Genomic DNA, 15,970 nt, shown 5'->3' with positions numbered 1-15,970 from the left:
GTTTGAGAGGGGACTACAACATGGGGGGGCGGGGGGGGGCACATCATTAGGGTTGGAAGAGGGAAGGAGGGGTGGGGGTAGCAACAATGGGTGGGTTGATGGGGGTTGCAGAGCGGAGGGGTAGTCTAGACGAGGGGATGCATTGTAAGTGAATGGGGGGGGGGGGGCATGCAGGGGGGATGGAGTGGTGAGGGAGCACAATGGGCACGGGATGATGGGGGGAGTAGAGATAAAGGTGTGAGCAACGTGGGAAAGGGCAGGTGGCAGGCGGGGTAGGTGGCATGAGCAGGGGTCACATTGGGGGGGAGGAGCTAGAGGCCAAGAGGTAGAAGGAGCCATGAGTAGGGGGTGCAAGGTGTGGAAGGGGGCATAGGTTGACGGCGAGTAGGGGGCATAGGTGTGAGAGAAGGGGGTGCAAGGGAGAAGCTAGCACAAGGAGGGGTGTGCAAGGGTGCATGGGCAAGGGGTGCAAGGGGGCATTAGCAAGAGGCATTAGGGGGCATTTGGGGCGGGGGGGGAGGACAAGGGCAGCCTAAGCGAGGATATATGGGGGTGCAAGTAGGGGTATATGTGCATAAGAAGGGGGAGTGCAAGTAGGAGGTGTAGCTGCATAAGAAGTGGGCATAAGGGGGAAGGCCACACAAGTAGGGGTACATGGGGAGGGGCACAAGGAGGCACAAGAAAGGGGCAAAAGTGGGGCCGAGTAAGGCGTAACAGGGTGTAAGGGGGTTATGGGACAGAAGGGGGGTGAGCAAGGGGTGCATGGGGTTTTGGGCAGGGGATGTTAGGTAGAAGAGTGTACAGGGAGGGGGCATGTAGCCGAGGGAGATCACAACTAGAAGAGGAGCTAAGTGAAGGGGTGTCAGGAGTGGGCATGGGAGCAAGGGGCAAGGCAGTGTGAATTAAGTTTTGGGGGGGGACAGGGGGGGAGGAATGTGAAGAGAGTGGGAGAGAAGTAAGGAGTCTCACTTGCAGCTTTCTCGCATACACAATGGGGGAATACACACACAGGTGGAGGCTGAAAACAATTTTCCTCTTCTTAGTTATGAAAGCCAAAAGAACTCTCTCTTAGTACAAAAGGAATAAATGAACCCTATATGTGGATCTCAAACCAAACTCAGCTAACCTAGGTGGCATACTAACTGAGCCACTAACTAGAGTACATAAAGTTAGCTGTCATCCAGCTATTATTCATGGGCGGTGTACCAACCACATTTGCAGCTAACAAGTCGGTGACATAAATGCACAACGGTCATCCTGGCATATCACGAGTGGAGCTCGATATCTCAACAAGGAAAGGGGAAGGGGGGTGTTAAGCATATGGGTGATATAGGGAGGGGGTCCTGAGAATGTTGGACAAATTGATGTATTTGGGATAGAGTGCTCAAAGTAGTCTAGGGGTCATATGTGTGAGCATGTGAACATAGATGTGAGCATGTGAACAAAGGTGTGTGACTAGATATGTGTGTAATTGTGTGACTACAAGTGTCACTTTGGTGTGATTGAGTTGGTGTGATTTAGTAATTTTGTTGTCACTTCTCTATGTCATTTGAAAGGTTTCGAGGCTTTTTGTCACCTACAAATATAATGGGTGTCATCATTGTATATTTCTAGCATAGGACCTTAGTTTCATATTTCGGTAAGAGATGTATGCTCAAGTGTAACAAGTAGATGTTGCGTGTGCTTGCATGAAAGAATCAGTCCATCAGCATGGTTGGGGTAATGAAGGCTTTCACCTCCATTATGAGTTTAAGGTTTAGAAGGAGGTGCCATGGATCAGAAGGAGGTTCAAGGTTGGAAGGAGGATCCAAGGTTTAAAGCAGAGTTTATGGTGGAGAACCGCCTCACTCATAGATGTTAAATGATAAGGGTTGAGAAACTAATCTAGAAGTCCAAGGGTCCAGTGGAAGCATGGGAGTGGGAGAAAAGGAATTTACAATTCTACCCATTTATAGCCTATTGCTCACACTATTCAACCCTGCTAATAGTTCTATAGCTATGTATTGGATTTGACCTACTATTCATGCTCTCAACGTCTAGATGGTTGTGTTTCCCTTACTTGTCACAAGGCAATGTACAACATTGCTTGACGACTTTCACAATAGTGATGGTCTCCATTTTGAGTCCATCTCCTCTTCTTTCATTGTAGCCTCCCATAGCCACAAGTAGATTGAACCTGTAGTGCAACATTTGTTTCTATCACCCATGCTACATTGGCTTAATTCTAAAGTTTGACAAAGGAGTTCTTTTGTTAATTCAACAATCCTGTCTAACTGTTGCTTCTATTCCTGCTGGGTTCCTGCCCTGCAAGGTTGAGGTCATCAATTTGAGGAGGAAATGCTGAACAAATTGATGTATTTGGGAAACAGTTCTTAGAGTCTAGGGGTGATATGTCTGAGCATGTGAGCATAAGTGTGTGACTAGATATATGTGTATGTGTGTGACTACGTGTGTGTGAGTTTGAGGTGACTTAGTAAATCACAAAGAATCATGTGAACATTGGTGTGTAACTAGATATGTGTGTATGTATGTGTGAGTTTGGTGTGATTGAGTTGATGTGACTTGAGTAAATCATGGAGAGATTTATGAGTGGTGAGTTGATGAAGATCTCACCTATGAGGTCAAATACATTATATTCAATTGCCTATATACATGGTAGACCCCCCTCCCCTTTTTTTTGTACTCCCTTGGTCCCCTTTCTTTTTTGGCGGCCTAACCAGCCCTACAAAAAAATATATAAAATGCTCTAGGTTGAGCCATTTGCATGGCACAAATGGCCTTGCCTTCAGCCAAGGCCCCGTTGAAGTTGTGCAGCACACGATACCCATGTTGGATGATGCTAGGCTAGTACGTCAACATCCTTACCCTATGAATCCCAAGTACGTGCTCATAGTGGGGGAAGAAATCCAAAAACTTTAATGCAGGATTCTCATCTATGAGATCGAGCATACTGACTGTGTCACCCATCGTGATAGTCCTGAAAAAGAACAAAAAAATTCAAGTACGCATTTGGACCGGGAAAAAGTTAACACTGCCACCAACTGCAACCACTACCCCTTGCCATTCATAGAACATGTCCTGGAAAGGGTAGCCGAAAAGGAAGCCTAAGCTTCCTAGATGGATTCTCTGGATACAACCAAGTGTCCATCGCTCCGTATGATCAACACAAAATAGCCTTCGCAACCGACTGGGGTGTGTATGCAGCTAGAGTAATGATATTTGGGTTGACCAATGCACCTGCCACCTTCCAACAGATGAGGATCACTATCTTCAAGGAGTACTTGAGGGACTTCATGGAAGCCTTCTTGGATGACATATGCATGAGCTCGACGTGGGATGATCACTTGAAATACCTAAGACTTGTCCTGAAAAAATGCTGGTTGTAACGTATATCCCTGAGCCCCCCCCTTAAGTGCCAACTTTGGGTTAAGCATGGCATAATTCTCGGCCACATAGTGTCCTAGAATGGTATCTCCATGGACCATAACAAAATCAAACTCATCTTGGAACTACCACCCCCCACCAACGCTAAGGGAGTGCAATGATTTACTGGCCATATGAGTTACTATAGAAGGTTCATCTTGTTCTAAGCGAACATAGCTATACAAGCTGTTAGTATTCTCTGAGTGGACCAAGGAAAGCTAGGAATCCTTTGAAAGCCTCAAACTAGCCCTGGCCACTAAATTGGTGTTGAGAGCATCGGACTGGAATCTAGTATTCTACGTTCATATAGATGCCTCCAACTTTGCTATCGAGTGTGTGTTAGCCCAACCAGGGGATCGTAACCTAGACTACCCAGTGTACTTTGCGAGTCGGCATCAACTGAATGAGGCTGAGGTCAACTACACAACAACAGAGAGGAAGGGTCTGACCATGGTCTATGCAGTCAAGAAGTTCACGCATTACTTGTTGGCCAACAAGTTCATCTTCTTTGTGGACCACCAAGCACTGCTATACTAGGTCAACAAGCCATGCATGATGGTACACATCACCAGGTGGATGCTAATCCTCTTGGAGTTTGACTTCACAGTCGCTGTGCGTAAAGGGAAGACCCATGTCCTAGCCAACCATCTCTCGAGGATCCCAAAAGGTGAAGCCCCAACGGGAGTCAAAGATGACCTCCCTGATTCTTCCCTCTTCCTCATTGACATCATACCTGGGCCGTCGTGATCGGTCACTACCTGGCCAATGGCCTACCCAGCTCTCAAGAAAGACAGAGCATGCAAACTCATTAAGGACGCAGTGTTGTATCAGCTAATTGTTGCAAGCCAACTATACCACATGGGCAAGGACAGAATCATGCATAGATGCGTGTGCAAGCACGAATACATTGAGGTCCTCAAAGAAGCCCACTCTAGAATTATGAGAGGGCATTTTGCTGTAGATGTTACAGCACATAAGGTGCTCCAGGCTAGATGTTGGTGGCCGACTCTCTTTGGAGATGCAGTCGAATTTATCAAGTGGTGTGACCCCTACTAGCATGTGCAAATCCCATATAAGGTGGACATGATGCCCTCAACAAGAATATTAACCAATCAGCCCTTTGAGAAATGGGGTATAGATTTTATTGGGCCTATAAGCCCAGCGGCTAAAGAAACCGGGGCTAGATACATTATCTTGGCCACAAATTACTTCACTAAGTGGGTAGAAGGGAGAGCCACCGTGAAGGGAGATGCAAGATCCATCGCCAAATTCTTATATGAGCAACTGATCATGTGGTTTGGATGTCCTTTAGAGGTAGTCAGTGACCAAGGAACTCATTTCCTCAATGAAACTATAGGAGTCTTGACCAACGAATTATGATTATACATAGGAAGTCAATGCCATACTATCCTAGGGTGAATGGTCTAGCTAAGAGATCGAATAAAACTTGATGAAGATCATAACTTAAACAGTAGAGGCCATTCATATCGACTGGGAGCATAAGCTTATTGCAGCCCTATGGGCCTATAGAACATCCTACGAGGTGGCCACGAACTGCATCCCCTTTAGCCTAGCCTTTAGAGTGGAGGCGGTGATGCCAATGGAGTATGTAGTGCCTAGCCTCTGCCTTACTATCAAAGAAATGCTCAGGGGAAATGCCTTGGCAGAACACTTAATTGAGCTTGAAAAGCTAGATGAGACAAGGTTGTGTGTGGCCTACTGCCTCTAGGTGGAGAAGACCTGATGCAAAAAGTGGTTTGACCGCAACCTCAAGAACAAAGACCTTGTAGAGTGTGATGTTGCACTCCTTTATAGCATCTGCAATACCAAGCGTAAGCTCAAGTACAGAGGCATGGGTCCCTACCACGTGGTAGAGATCACTCCATAAGGGGCATGCCGAATAGCCACCCTGATGGAGTAGAAATGGAAGGCTACCTTAACGGGAGCAAATTGAAGAGATATTATGGACCATTCACCCTGACTACCATTCAAGCCATCCATAGAGAAAAAGAACTCAAGGTCGAGGTAGCTCGGATGAAACGCCAGGCCATCAAAGAAGCCAACAGACAGCGTAAGCAAATGGCATTGCTTAAGGCAACGCTTGAACACCCAGGACTGATGACGGATGAACTAATGGTAGAACTAGCTAGGTTGCATGTTCAATTGTAGAGTCTGGGCTTGCACATTCGAGCACTCGTGGATTCGAAAGCGAGCCACAACTTCATTTCTCGTGAGGTATGGGAATAGCTATATAGGTACCCCTAAACCTCACTGTCGCTACGGTATGTGCTATCAATGGCCAACTCTTAAGTACCTTTGGTTTTGTGAACTTGAGTCTAACGGTTGTTTGCCAGGCATTAAAAATACGCATTTATGTTCTCCCCACAGAAGCAACTAACAAACAGATCATATTGGGAAGGACATGGTGTTACGCCATGAACTGTTAAATAGCTTCCCTCATGAATGGTGGTAGAACCGCGATAATTTTGCTTTGTGAACCATGCCTTACTCCTTCTATTGCACCCTATTGGGGTCAGTATGATCGAGGGCTTGCTCTATGGTGCATGTGTGCATCTAGGGGAGTCACATGTGTGTTGTAAAGGCACATCAAGTGCTATGATGTGTCTAGTGTGTGACCTAAGTGATGATGTAAGACAAAGGCAATCCCACTAATGTAGGGATTGATTCCCACTGATGTAGGGGCTGATTGCCACTTATGTAGGGAAGGTATTACCTTCTCCCCCTTATTTAAGAGAGAGACCTCTCTCTCACAATCATAATAGAGATCTACCATCTTTCTTTCATTGTGCTCTCACACCTCTTGCAAGATGCATCTATTCTATCCTACGGGATCCTACAAGTGGTATTAGAGCTTTAGGTTCTAGATCTAGCCTAGCCTAGCATTAGATGCTATCTCTAGCATGAACTACTAATTTCTCATCTTCTCCATTTTCCTTCTTCTTCCCCAAATCTTTGAGAGCTCTGTTCTCTGCCTACAAATGACCATTGCCCAAACCCTTTGAGCTGCAAACTCCTCACGTATGGGCGAACTTCTAGCTGCAAGCAATCAGAGAAATTTTGACTGTATGCGCAATGCCAACACTCACACTCTCTTACAGAATTTCATGCAATGCCACATTTGTACTAACCTATCTGCAAATTCCTCTGAGCCCGTACTGGATGACACTGAGAGCAAGCTGCTGCTGAAATTTAAGCTCATTTAGATAAGAGATGGAGGAGAAAATGATGAAAAACCAATCTGTCTTCTCAAGCCTGGCTATGGCGACCTGGCGCAACATTGCAACCCTCCTTGTTGGTAGCTCTTCTTTGTATAAGGCCTTTATTCTTGCATAAAAATCCCCTTGAATAGAGCTATGAGCTTTGAGAATTGCATCCTCCAAGTTCTGGTCTCTGTTTTGGATAGTTTTGACAAGGTTGAGAGTTTGATGCTACATTAGATGCTACTTTAGCATTTCTGATGTTTTAAAGTGTTGAATAGCTTCAGTACAACTATGGCTATAGCTTTGCTTTAAGTTGCTACACCTGGATTTGCTTGGAATACTTTCATTTAGCCACCTCTATGAAGCATGCAAGTGGAAGCATCATTTCCATTATGTTTTGTAGTATGAAATTTGGTTACAAGTCTTTGCTACTCTAAATGCTTGTATTTTGAAGCTCTTCAACTCTTTCTAGCCTTGTAAGAGAGTAGACACTGCCCATTTTGGGTTAGACCCTCTCATGGCTACCATCTTGAATATGGATAAGTTCAATGGTAAAGGCTTTCACACATGGCAGATGAAGACTAAGTTTGCATTGATGAGGGAAAACCTCTGGGGGCTTGTCAAACCTACTTCAACTTCTTCTTCAACAGCCTCTAATGCTGGAGAATCCTCAGCTCCGACACGCTCGGCAAGAGATCCTACTAGAGAGGAGAATGCCTATGGCATCATTGCTCTTGGCTTAGGAGATGACTATATCCATCATATCTCTGATTTAGAATCTCCTTCTGAAGCTTGGCATTATTTTTGGTGCTAGCTATCACATCTCAAAATTGTCACTTAAAATTGCTTTCTTTGAATTGAAGATGGCTAGTGGCACTCCCTTGGCTGCCCATGTCAATTACATGCGGAGTCTCATGACTCAACTTGCTTCTATCAACTCTCCAATCACTACAGATGATGCAATGGTAGTATTGCTCAAAAGTATGCTTGAAGATTATGATCATGTTGTTACCACTCTGAAAAATCTTCCTAATCCTACTCTTAAAGGTCTTATTACTGCTCTTCAAGAAGAAGAAAGGCACATGGAACTCCGGAGAGGCAATGACATAGCCTACCAGAGAGGTAATGACACAGCCTATGCCATAAAAATTCATAAGTGCAAGTTTTCACCTCGCAAACATTGTGGGAAGACTAATCACCTCTCAAAAGATTGCTTCAAGATCAATCCATGCAAACATTGTGGCAAAAACAATCACCATGAAAAGTATTGTAAAGCCAAAAAGGAAGAAACTACAAAGTCAGAAACTGTGAATCTACTTTCATTTGATGAGTCTCCACATGATGAAGACTATGCTTTTTAGGCACTTTATCTTTTTTGTTTATCATCACTTGGTCAAATTTTGAGGTTCTCTGCTTAGAGTAGTACTCCCAAAAGAATATGTTATGTAAATCACCTCTGGTCACCATATGATGTAGGCCATGTGATATGTGTTTTGACTATCCCATTTCTGTGAACCTCACACCCTTGGCAACCCTTGCTAGCATGAGATCCTAGCCATAGATTAATCCTTGACCACCATGAGATGGCATGAGAAACTATGAGACTAGATGTATCCTTGACACTGCAAGAGGCAACCCCTTGAGGGGGGGTTTGTTGGGGTAGTATGATCAAGGGCTTGCTCTACGGTGCATGTGTGCATCTAGGGGAGTCACATGTGTGTTTGTGTGTGTTGTAAAGGCACATCAAGTGCTATGATGTGTCTAGTGTGTGACCTAAGTGATGATGTAAGACAAAGGCAATCCCACTACTGTAGGGATTGATTCCCACTGATGCAGGGGCTGATTGCCACTTATGTAGCGAAGGTATTACCTTCTCCCTCTTTCTATAAGAGAGAGACCTCTCTCTCACAATCATAATAGAGATCTACCATCTTTTTTTCATTGTGCTCTCACACCTCTTGCAAGATGCATCTATTCTATCCTATGGGATCCTCCACACCCTGGCCGGCGGCCCAAGGCAAGGAAGTTCTATGAGAGGGCGGACCTGAAGCTCCATCCACCTCCAACCCTCCAAACATCGCCCCTCCAAAGAAAGTCCCGACCCCGAAAGGAACAGAGGATCATGTGGCAGCAACTATGTGCGATTGCCCATTACTCCACCATTGTTGTCCCCCACTCAGGATAGCCGTGAATAGCAAGTACAAGAGGCTATTCTCTATGCTCAATGCTACTTCAACAGTAACCAACGACTAGAAAAGATCCAAGCAGAGCATGGCTCCCTAATCACTTCGGGGATCTGTCGAAGGCAACCCCACCTCAACTCCTAGGCCCTAATCCACCCCATCAACCACAAAAATATCCCCCCAATAGTTGGGTTGCCACCAAGCTTTGGGAGGACCGAGATAGTTACAACGGCAAGCAGGTCGTCTGGGTCCCGAAGTTCAAGTCCCAAACCACAAGGGTTCTGAAGGTAGCAACATAAGAACCTGTGTCGACCTTGGATGCAGTACCACAAGAACTTGTGTCGACCTTGGATGTAGTACCACAAGAACCTACCGTTGGACTGGCCACAACAACCAAGCCCCAGAGTCTCGAACATGCCGTAGTACCACAAATCGTACAACTCAACACGGGGATTGCCCAAGATAGCGAGGAAGCAACACAAGAACTGACCCCTATAATGAAGGGAGTTACACAAGAACCTTCCTCCAAATCCAAAAGCGAACCATCAAAGATTGTTCCGATCATACCATCACCAACCATGCTGCCCGACTCACGAGAGCAAGTGTCTGCACTAAGGGCGATCACACAAGAACCCAAATATCTCACAACAAAGGATCAACCCGCAAGGAATCATCACCACGCTAGTGTACCACTAGCATTCACAAGCCACTGGTCCCTCTAACTCACAGAGCACGTCCTCGGCCATGATCCGTATGCCCTCCGACTTCCTAGAAGCTGAAGATTTACAAGTGGAGGAAGAGGTATCTACACAACATGCCACCCAAGAGGTACCAACAACAGTAGGCATGCCCCCCTCAAGGACGTCAAGAAAGCACACCCCGGCCCCCACACAAGGGGAGTACAAAATTGTGCACTCACAAATGCTCTCACCGCTTGGAGAGGCATGGCTCCAACAACTCAATGCATGCGCCATCCACTCTCGCTACACATACAAGGGTCACGACTACACCCTTCACTACCACATAGCCAAAAATGGAAAAGCCAGCACGGGCCCTCCAATGGTTGACACAACAATTCAGGCACATAGACCACCGTTGGTCGGTCGTGCAAACATCTTGTTAAGGATACTGGTAGAGCCCCAGGTCATGAGTTGGGCCAATAACTTCTGTAATTAGATGCGGGAGGATCTCAAAACACATGGCGAGGTCATCGGCAACCCAATGTTGTACATGCCAATTATTTATCATATGCTATAGCAGTAACCGCCTATCGGCTATGGATTGGATGACAAGTTAGCCACGGGACCAATACTAGTAGCAGATCAGGAAGAAGCAGAGGTCAAACCAAAGCGAGCAAGAACAGAGCCTAGAGCCACTCCAGCCAGCCATCCCATGCAACCTAACCCAAGTCAGTTGCTTGCACAGTATGAGGATCGCCAGCTCTGCAGGCACTCCTACACCGTCAGTTATGTCTCGAGCACTTGTATCCTCAAGATAAGGGCAAAAGTGTACAACAGGAGCCCATCATGGTGGATGACCTCTCAGGTGATGAGACAATCACCATTGGCCTCCACCTAGGAGCACAAGCTATCTTGAAAACCCCCACTGCACCCCAGGTCTCAGCCTCAGCACCACGGACAGCCACGGATGATCCTTAGGAGACCACCTCCTTTGTCTCATTGTCTCCTCCTCTTCTCCATGGGCAAGCCTCACGGAGGCCATATGGGTTTTGGCCGAAAAAGGGAGTAGGGGCCATATGGGTCTTGGCAAGAAAAGGGAGTACGGATATGAAAGGGTTGATTCTCAAATCCTGTGAATGGATGACAATTATGTGCTATGTGGCAGCAGGTCAAGCCATTCCAAATTTGTATATTTCTAGAGGGAACTCCAAGGTAAGGAATTATTTAAGGGAATACAAAGGAAATAGTTGCATGGCAATTTAGCCCAACGCCTTGAATGACTAATTGACTTTTACATCTTTGGTTGAAGCATTTTCAAAATTTTGAGGGGAACTTGAGCCCTACTAATCGATGTTTTCTTGTGTTGTATGGGTGCAAGTCACACATCTCCCTTGACACAGTCATCCAAGCTGTAGAAATGGGTTTGGGCATGGTGACTCTACCCTCTCACACTAGCCATAAGCTCTAACCATTGGATGTGGATATGTAGAAGCCCTTCAAGGACACATTTTAATGCTCAAAGATAAGTGTGGGTGTGCAAGAACAAAGGCAAGGAGGTTTGCGGAACTGGCTAGCTGGCATTGTGTCAAGAAGTCTCTAGATGGTTTGTATAGAGAAGAACTAAAGGCTGGTCTTCAAACAATAAGCATTTTCCCATATGACCCCATAGACGACGTGAACAAGTCTTATGGGCCATTGGAACACATTTACGTAGTGGGTAATGACATTGACATTGCAATGAATGATGACAATGAGGCTGCTAGTAGCCATACTGCATCTCAACCAGCCCACACTACCAAAAATTCTGCAAATGCTAGAGGGAATGAGGATGAGGAGGAAGGTTAGGGTAGTGATGCAAATGTTCAATTGGACTCACAGATACCTTCAATGGTTCCTTTCTTAATTCTAGATTGTATTGAAGATGAGGGAGATGGAGAAGATGGCTTGGAATCTTTGGTGGAGGAAGGGCACAATTTTTCATGGACCTGTTTGATGATAGCTTGGAAGAAATGTCTGACCATAAGAGGGCAATGACCAATCCCTCCAAATGGGGGTGTAGCTGAAGAGTTCACAACATTTCTTCCCATGTGTTAACTCTGTGTCAACATGGACTCAAGTAGCACAGAATGTGTATGTGGAGTAGTGGCAAAGCTCTGCTTGTACATCATAAGGCTAGGAATAATCTCTCTTATGGATCCTGCATGTATGTTCTACATGCAAGTTCTGCATGAGTCCTACATGCATGTTCTATGTCGAAATCTACATGCAACTCCTACATGCATGTTCTACATGCAAGTTCTACATACAATTCCTACATGCAATTCTACATGTAATTCCTACTACATGCAATTCCTACATGTAACTCCTACATGCAACATGGTACTTCTACATGCAAGTTCTACATGTAGAGAGAGAAAGTGTTACAATTCCTACATGCAAAGAGAGAAGCTCTCCAACTTGTATGAATATCCAATTACGTAATGAAGCCACACTCTTTGGGGCATTGTGTTGAGTTGTATTTTGGAGTTCCATGCAATTATCTTCAAGTGTCCATTCTCCCTTGTACTCCACATCCAAAAGCATGCCCTAACCTTGCCTCCTACTCCCTTGTCCTCCAACCTTGCAACTCCTCCTCTCCTCCCTTCTTGTCTCTCTTTCTCACCCCCATGCTCTTACACCTTCTTTCTCTCCCACTCCTATGCTTCTCCTAAACCCTTATCCTCTTATATTAGTTTCTCAACCCTTGATCTCCATGATCTATGAGGAGACGAGCTCTCCGCCATGTACTCCACTCGGAACCTTGGGCCCTTCTTCTAATCTCTTTCTAAACCTTAAAACCCCCAATGGAGGCAAAAGACTTCATTACCCCAACCATGTTGATGGATGTTTCTTTCACACAAGGATGCACTATGTTTGGTTCCACCACTTGATCCTACGTCTCTCATCAGAATATGACCCAAGGCCCTACGAAACACTTATACTACAAACAATGATGTTGATATATATGTGCACACCTTGCTCATCCTACAGAAGCCATGGGATAGAGCCTACATTTGGTGCCACTGCCAGGGAGACTCATGTCTTAAGTAAAAAGAAGACATATGCAAGTATGTGTGAAAAAAAACCCACCACGAACTATCACGGACATATCCCTCAAAAAACAATTTCCAACTCTATCAAAAATAAGTATCCAAAGTAGAAAAGAAATTTTGCATTTCTTAAAAATCAGCCACTTAATGAACAAATTAGTCCATCTGATAGACACCAATGTGTAGAGCTCAAAATTCTAACCATTTCTCCTTTTTACAAAAAAGTGATCTGAGATAACCATGGAAAGTTATGGGCATGGGAAGGTTGTAGGGTTTTTAACTGTAACCCTAAACCCCTTCGAGCTCCATTCCTATGAAACCCTCCATCCCCTCATTCTTCTCCTTCCACATCTAGCCTCCATCCCCTTCCAAATTTTGAGCACTATGCAAGAGTCTCCTCCCTCTCCATCGGACATTGCTCTACTCCCATACTTATCATTGATATGTGAGATGGGTGAAGACCACACATCCAAGAGAAGAACCTCGCTTTGACTGGAACTCCCCACTCACTAGGTTGCGGGTAAGGTTGTTCTATTAGCATGTTTTGTCTATTGCTACTACCATTGTCAATTCTTTGAGATTATTCCATGAACACAACTATGCTCACACTAGTCTACAGGCAACCAACTATATGTTGGATTTCATAGGAGATGACGCGTTTGTGCGACTAGGTATTATTGATTAGCAAAGAAGCCCCCATTGGGTTGAAAGAAGGTATCTGCAAGACCTCGATTATGCCCCTCAATAGGAATTTCCATGGGTTGTAGCAAAATTGTATGCTAATTTAGATACATGTCCGAATCCCAAGGGCACTTGGGCACTTCGGCACTTGAGTCAGGTTTTCTTGCTATTGGTTGGCTGTTTAGAGAAATTGCCAACTTTCTCATAGATATTGCAGGAGCTCTTGGTGACAACTCGATGAAGGGAGACATTGCAATAAAATTCTTGGCTGATTGTAGGAACTCGCTATGTAGGACTAATCGAAAGGAGCAAGCTACCATGGAAGCAATTTTGACAAAACGACATAGTTTCAATGTAAACGAGGATGTGGTAATGCAACCCATTGAGGAAATGAAGGCACGCTGTTGAACATAGGATGCATCTTTTTTGAGCTTGTCCCATATGACTAATTTTTATTGCTAAATTTGTAGTGTTTTTGGATTGTACATATGGACTATTGAAGTCCCTATAACATGTACCTTCAATTCAATTGTAACAATTTGCAAGATTTTGTCTTTTGTATTTGCATCCTTCAACTTGCAAAAACATCTCACTTAGCAACATTCTGCAACAACAGCTTAAAATTTAAGCTACTCATCTTGTTTAATGTAATCAAAACATGCTCATTTCCACAATTAAAATAGCTAGATAAATTCTCACATCTTGTAATTTGAATGAGTATCTTACAATTTAATGTTTCAACACCATGTTGCTAATTCATTAGGAAAAAGGGAAACTAATTTTGGTGCCTTTTGGCCAAAATGAAGAATGCCTCTCCACCAATCACAAGAGGGCCAACGTAATGTTGAGAAAATACAAAATAGTTTCACATAATAAGAGAAGGAGACAAAACTTTACGGATGTACAACTGTATAAAGATGACAAGGAGTCATTTTCAAAAAAAATCACGGACTCAAATATGATTTCCCTTCTAAACAAGTTTTCTCGCTCGTACGAATCAAAGATTCAAATATGCTTTCTTGAGTTTAAGATTGGGCCTATTTTTCCCCCCCAGTTCTCGTGCTCACACTTTCCATCCATGGCAATAGGTGCCCCAAGGTGTCTTTGTTGCTTACATTCCTACTTTACATCCTAGTCCTCTTGCTTGCATTTTACCCATTTGAAAGTTTGGTTCTCTTTCAAAAATCATCCATGGCAACATGAAAACCAAGGCATCCAAATGCGAAGCGGTATGTAACTCAAAATGCAGAAGACCAAGACATAGTGGTGAGCATTGTTTCTCAGGGACCTACAACATGCATATCATCTATAGAGATTGACAATAGGGTGAATGTAGATGGTCACTGGCAAAAGATGGTTGTATCAAAAGGAAGTTGGGTGCTAATGCAGCCACCGAGGAGGAAAAAACAATGGTAGAATAATATATTTTTGCCCTCTCAGAAAGGTAGGGTCAAAGATTTCAAAACAACACAACAACACAAAGCACCCATAGACGCGCACACAGACGCATTTCCTTAATTGAAAAAAACTTACGGGTGCATCTATACGTGCGTCTATAGACCCATGTCTATATAGGAAACAGACACACCTATAGATGTGCTTTTAGATGCTCCATAAAAATTTTTACAAAACAAAAAGACGCGTACATAGACGTGCTTATAGACGTTCTACAGAATCTTTTTTTTTTAAAAACAAAATTTTGTGGTTGAATGGAATGCTATGTATGTTGTGTATGCTATGTGGTTTTACAAGAATCCCATTTCCACATTGTACAAGTCAATTCTTACAGCCAACTGCATTTTAATTGGCAGGATTTCAAGCACGTCTATAGCTGACGATTACAATTCCAAATAAAACATTACAACTCCAAAATGTTTAGTTCACAAGACATTCATTGATAGAACGTTGCACAAGGAAATTGAAAGCCAAAAAAATAAAAGGAGTGTAAGAGGAGTGTATATACAAGAGAGGCACGAAGCCAAGCCAATGGCTTCAAGTACAAAAAAGAGTAGCTGGCACTACTTCTACGACTAATCTAAGTTCTCCGCATCCTTGCTCCCTTCTTCGCCCCCTTCTTCCTCATCTTCTTCCTCCTGATCTTCCTCTTGATCAACCGTAGGGCCCTGTAAATCAGGGACAACATGTATCAATGTATGAAAATCCAAATCTTTATTTACAATATTGACATTATTTAATTACTTTTAAATACTTGGGGGGGCACTCCAGTAGCTCAAATATACTACTCCTCAGTAATCAACCTGTCATCATAGAAGTGCCTCCATGTATCTCCTCTGCGATGGTGGCAGTGGTAGGCTATCTCAATAGTAGGGTACCTGCCCATGATATCAAGCTGTAAGATGACACAATTTGCAAAGGGGTTAGTACAAAGAAACAACCTCTTAATAAACCACATAAACACAATATAATTTGAGATCGATACATATAAATTGGGCCTCCCATGATTCAACACAAGCACGTTTCCATATTGCTCCATTTGGATCCTTCATGCCTCCACATGCTGCAGACTAGGGTCCGCCTTCACTGCCTTCATTGCTTTCTTCCACTCACGCTTGCGAGCAGTGTGGGGCTGGCCCCTTGGTGGTTGACCTCCCTCTCCCCTGGCAATCTCGGCTAGTGCATGTCTCTTAAATGAAGATCTTTTATTGGCAAGTATTATAACAATCTTTGACTTT

This window comes from Dipteris shenzhenensis, chromosome 27, assembly GCF_047967505.1.
Source record: "Dipteris shenzhenensis isolate YYH24624 ecotype China chromosome 27, Dip_SZ_1.0, whole genome shotgun sequence".
In the NCBI taxonomy this organism is placed as follows: Eukaryota; Viridiplantae; Streptophyta; class Polypodiopsida; order Gleicheniales; family Dipteridaceae; genus Dipteris; species Dipteris shenzhenensis.
This window is presented reverse-complemented; position numbering follows the sequence as displayed.